Source organism: Carlito syrichta, unplaced genomic scaffold, assembly GCF_000164805.1.
Source record: "Carlito syrichta isolate Samal-C Ts95f unplaced genomic scaffold, Tarsius_syrichta-2.0.1 Scaffold305727, whole genome shotgun sequence".
Taxonomy (NCBI): Eukaryota; Metazoa; Chordata; class Mammalia; order Primates; family Tarsiidae; genus Carlito; species Carlito syrichta.
This window is the reverse complement of record NW_007249823.1, coordinates 12,613-17,709: the sequence shown is the minus strand read 5'-3', so window position 1 is coordinate 17,709 and position 5,097 is coordinate 12,613. Positions and strand designations below refer to the sequence as shown.

The 5,097-nt window shown below is 59.8% G+C and overlaps 1 protein-coding gene across 1 annotated transcript in view; it reads right to left on the bottom strand.

Annotated features, from left to right (window-relative positions):
* CPZ (carboxypeptidase Z) overlaps positions 1-258 on the bottom strand; it is a 19,824-nt gene extending 19,566 nt beyond the window's left edge. The window contains exon 1 of the mRNA XM_008062501.1: positions 229-258. The gene's annotated coding sequence lies outside the window, so the exon portion shown is untranslated. The remainder of the gene's footprint in view (positions 1-228) is intronic.
* Between the last annotated feature and the right edge of the window lie 4,839 nt (positions 259-5,097).

Here is a 5,097-nt window from a genome sequence, read left to right as displayed (position 1 = left end):
GACAAGGAGAACCACCCTGCAGTGGCTCTGGTGGGAGAGGGGGCGGGGAAGGGCTGGCCTTCTGTGCTGGTCTGCCTTCTGCTGTTTGAGAAGGGGCTTGTGCCTGACGGGTGGGCCACGGTCTCCAGTACCGGCTTCGGGAACATGGGCTCAGTTCTCTACGATGTTTGAACAGCGTGGGGTGAAGCCCTCCTACCAAACCGACCCAGGGAAGTCCAGGTACTGTACCGCTGTCTGCAGCTGACGGCCTGTGGCATTCACCTGGAAAGAGAGACACAGCACCGTCAGGGAGACTCATCGTGTAAGATGTGCCTGCTGTCCCCTGAGTGCTCCCAGGAGGACCAGCCCAGGGCCGCCCTCTGCCAGCTCCATCTCATTTGGTCTTCACAGCAGCCTCCGCCTCTGAGGTAGATACAGCAGTCAACCCCCTTTCTCAGGTGAGGAGACTGAGCCTCAGAGAGGTCGCATGACTTGCCAAAGGAAAGACAGCCAGGCGGAGGTAGGGGTCCAGTTCCCATCTGACTGGAAGTCCCAGGCTGCCCTGCGGCGTGGAAAGCCCACTCTCCGGGATAGAAAAGCCTGGCCGCCACGGCATTTGCCAGTGTCCATCTGCCAAGGTCAATTGCAAGCTCAGGACAGCTGAAGGAGTTCTCACAAGATTCCTGAAGATCAAGCCATCAGCCCGTGGGAGCCCGCCCCAGCAGGCACCTACATAGCACTGACTCTGCCCCACAGTATCCAGTCAGCTCTCGAGAGCACGCCGCAGGAGGGTGGCTTCTCACTGCCTCCTGGGTTGGAGACCCTCTTTCAAGAAAAAAAGACTCAATACACAAAAGCATCCCCGCAATGGGGGCATTTCAAGGGTGCTCTCCAGAGCCCAGACACATGGACCCGACAGTGAGCCCCTGGGAAGGCCCGATAAACCCAGCCTTAACCAAGGCAGTCACTCAGAAGCAGGGCCCGAGAGCTCTGAGAACACCGAGAGGAAAGGAGGGACTCCAGGGAAGAGGACCCGGTGACAGGATGAGAGCTCAGCTGGGCTGGAGGGCCTTGTGCAGTCACCTGGCCGGGAGGTGTGGCCGGAACAGCAGGACCAAGAGGAGAAGCTACCTAGCGGGTGGGGACATGGGGGACGGGTGTGTGGAGCCAGGAGAGGGGAGAAAGAAGACTGGAGCCAGAGGAAGAGACCTGGCTCTGATCCTGCAACCCTACCCGAAACCCGGGTTGACCCGTGAAGCTGGAAGGGCCGCTTCTAGAAACTCACCTAGAAACAACACTTGACTGAGTGTCTGTGAGAAAGCAACAAGACCATTGATAGCAACATGAGACTGGACCCCGGCCTGCTCTGCCGGCCAGACAGCTACCTCTCAGAACTTCCGGACTCAGTTTCCCCACTGCGGGCTGGGCAACCGCAGTCCGGGTCACAGAGCTCTCATGGGATGGCGGCATTGAGGGCACCACCCACCACCAGGGGCGCCCCCATTTTTTCTCTTTTTTTGTAGAGACAGGGTCTCCCTCTGTTGCCCAGGCTGGAGTGCAGCGGCATGATCGTAACTCAATGCAGCCTCAAAGTGCTGGACTCAAGCAATTCTCCCGCCTCAGCCTCCCAAGTAGCTGGGACTACAGATACACACCACCATGCCCGGCTAATCTTTGAATTTTCTGTAGAGACAGGGCCTCGCTGTGTTGGCCAAGCTGGTCTCAAAACCTGGCCTTAAGCAATCCTCCTGCCTCAGCCTCTCCAAGTGCTGGAATCACAGGTGTGAGCCTCCGTGCCCGGCCTGGTGTTCCTGTGTTAACCCCAGTTCTACCCTCGTGACCTACAATCCAAGAGACCCACCAAGAGCTCTATGGCCCTGGGGAGACACTGCCACCCTTAGACTCACTCTCCCTCCCTGTCCAAACCTGGGCTAGGAGACGCTGGCCGTGGGCCACGGGGTCAGAGGAGGGAGCGATGGGGCCGGCACCGGGTCTGGGCGACTCTGGTTGACACCCGCCCGCCCCAGCAAGGAGACCCGACAAGTGTCTCTTCCGTGCCTCCGCTTCCCGCATTGTATACGAGCTTCATGGTCATCACTCAGCAGGGACACTGTGAAAATTCTGTGTGACGACCCTGTGAAGTGCCCAGCATGGGTCGGCATGGCGAGGTGGTCCACAGGCCACCGTGCGCAGCGGCCCTGGCATTGCTTCACCACAACCCGGATGCGAGCTGCAGGAGTCCATGGCGTCCTGACAGTTGGCACCATGTGGGGGCAGCTGCACGAGACCACCATCTTCCCAAAGGGTCTGGGTCACAGAACGGCCGGCCCGACCCAACAGAGGGGGCTGCCAAATGCTCCCATACCTGGGCACCCGCAGTGAGCTGGGTGAGTGCTAGGTGGCCGCGAGTGGGCTGGAGTCCACCCAGCTGGCCGCCAACGCCTTGTGACGGGCATAACTTCATGGCCCCGCGTGTGCCCAGATCTGCACTCGCACCACCCTGAGGAATCAAGGAGGCCTGACGGCCTGACCAAGACTCTAGGGAAAAGAGAAATGGGCCCAGGACTCTGCTTGGAATACCGCGCCGTTACCTGCCGAGGCACAGCGAGAGACAACTGGGTAGCGTCAGGAAGGACAGGTAAAGGTCTCGTCCACGCAGGGCCTGTGTGAGTACCCATCCTGACCAGTGTCTCCTGTGAACACCCACCACGACCAGTGTCCCGGGTAAACACCCGTCCCATGCAGTATCCTGTGTGATCACCTGTCCCATGCCGTGTCCCACGTGAGTGCCTCTCCCATACGGTGTCCCCGATGAGCACCCGTCCCATGCCGCGTCCTGTGTGAGCACTTGTCCTGTGCAGTGTCCCCTGTGAACACCCGTTCTCTGCAGGCCCCTGAGTGAGCACCCTCGCCCACAGCTGACGTCCGCAGTCTCTGCGCTGGGCCCGGAATCCACACTCAGCCGATTGGCTGACTCGCCCCGTGCTGAGCTGGGACCAAGGCAGACGTCATGCACGTCGGCTCAAGAGCCAAGCACACAAAAGGGAACCGCCCCACCCTCGTGCCCACTCCACGCCCTGTGGCCGGACCCCAGGGCTCTGATGGTGCCCGGCCGTGTCTGGCTGGGAGCCACGTATAGGGAACCTGAAGTCGCTCAGACACTCGGGAGACGTCAGTGAGCAAGAGAACTCCGTGTGGACGCAGGGCCCCTGCTGGCCTCAGGGAACCGCCCGGTGAGGTGTCCCTCCGGCACCAGCTCCCCCAAGCCACTCCGTGCCCACACGAGTGACTGAGCATCACGCAGAGAGGGACCAGTGGCCGCCTCTGGCTTCTTGCGGCTTCGAGTCTCCCTGCTTTACAGATGGGAAGCCTGAGGGTCAGGGATTAAATGCCTTCCTGTGCCTCAGTTTCCCCACCTGTGAACTAGAGATAGCCACAGTGCCTGTCTCTTAGCGCAAGAGCAGGGCCCGGTGCCTAGTAAATACCCTGTGGCCCGTGTAGCGTGCAGGAGGACCGTCTGTGGGGACGCCCTCCAGGCCGTGCTGCTCGATGGAGGTTAACCGGTCACCCCTGCTTCTAGGGTGGCCACCACGTGTGAGGCAGGCTCCAAGTGCCACACAAGGGTGGCCTAAAGCAGCAGAAATCCTCTCTCTCTCGATTCTAGAGGCCGGGAGTCTGGAACCAAGGTGCCAGCAGGGCCATGCTCCCTCTGCAGGCTTAGGGGAAGATGCCTCCTGCCTCCCGAGCTTTGGGCGGCTCTGGGTGCTCCTTGGCTTGTGGCCGCATCGCTCCAGGCCCAGCCGTGCTTGTCACATGACTTTTGTCCCTGTGAGTCTGTGCCCAAATTCCCCTTTCTCTAGGGACACTAGTCATCGGCCTTAGGGTCCAACCTGATCCAGTGAGACCTCATCCTGATCAGATTCCCTCTGCAAAGATTCTATTTCCAAGTAAAGTCACATTCAGGGTCCCGGGAGTTGTGGCTTCTGCACACCTTTGGTGGGGGACACAATTCCACCCACAGCGATGAGAAAGTCCTGGTGTGTGCAGCTGTGGCTGCCAGAGTCAGGATGGGGTGGGCGGGGCCCAGAGTGGCTGTGTAATGGCCCCATGCCACACAGCAAGTTCCGTGATGAAGGCAGCCTCTCGCCAGCGGACCTGGCCTCTCTGGGCCTCTGGGCCTCTGGTTTTCACGCACAGCGCTGACCCCAAGCCCCCCTGGCCCAGCCCAGCTTCCACCTGCCCCGCCAGCTACCAAGTACAAAGGCCAGGGACACCACGGGGGGCTGGCCTACTCACCGGGGTTGCCCCCTCCAAGACCATCGAGACACCTAGACCCTGGACTCCCCTGCAACCTTTGCCACCCAGGCGAGGTGGAAGACGGAGCCCCTCGAAGGTTCTCAACCCACGCTGCCCCGTGTGGCAGCCACGAGCCACGGGAGGCAGCACGGGGCTTGAGGGGCGGTGGGTCCAGGCTGTTGTGTGCCGTAGGCATGAAACACACACCAGGTTTCAGACTGACACCAAAAAGGGGTGTGAAAAATCTCGTTCTTCATGTTCGTGTTAATGACAAACTATTGGAATAATATTTTGGCCGTATCGCATTAAGTAAAATTTGTTACTGCAATCAATAACACCCGTTTCTCATTACCCTGCTAGTGTGTTTGCTAGAAAATATAAGATTAGGCTGGGCTCGGTGGCTCAGCCTGTCATCCCAGAACTTTGGGAGGCTGAGGCGAGTGGATTGCCTGAGCCCGCGGGTTGGAGACCCGCCTGGGCCACTTGGCAAGACCTCGTCTCTACAATAAATCAAAAATGAGCCGGGCGTGGTAGCACGCGCCTGTAATTTCAGCTCCTTGGAAGGCTGAGGCGGCAGGATCGCCGGAGCCCAGCGGGTCGAGGCTGCGGTGGCCGGGAACGGCCCCTGCACTCCCACTCAAAAGAAAAGAGAGAGAGAGAAAGAAAATGTAAGATTATACACGTGGCTGTTGTTCTATTTCTGTAGGACGGACGGCCCTGACCTCAAAGTGGCTTCTTGGTAGTTTGCTGCCTTCTGACCGCCAGGTGGCAGCATTTCTCCGACAGAGGGGTTGAGAAAGTGCCCTCAGCCCTCCCTCCCCC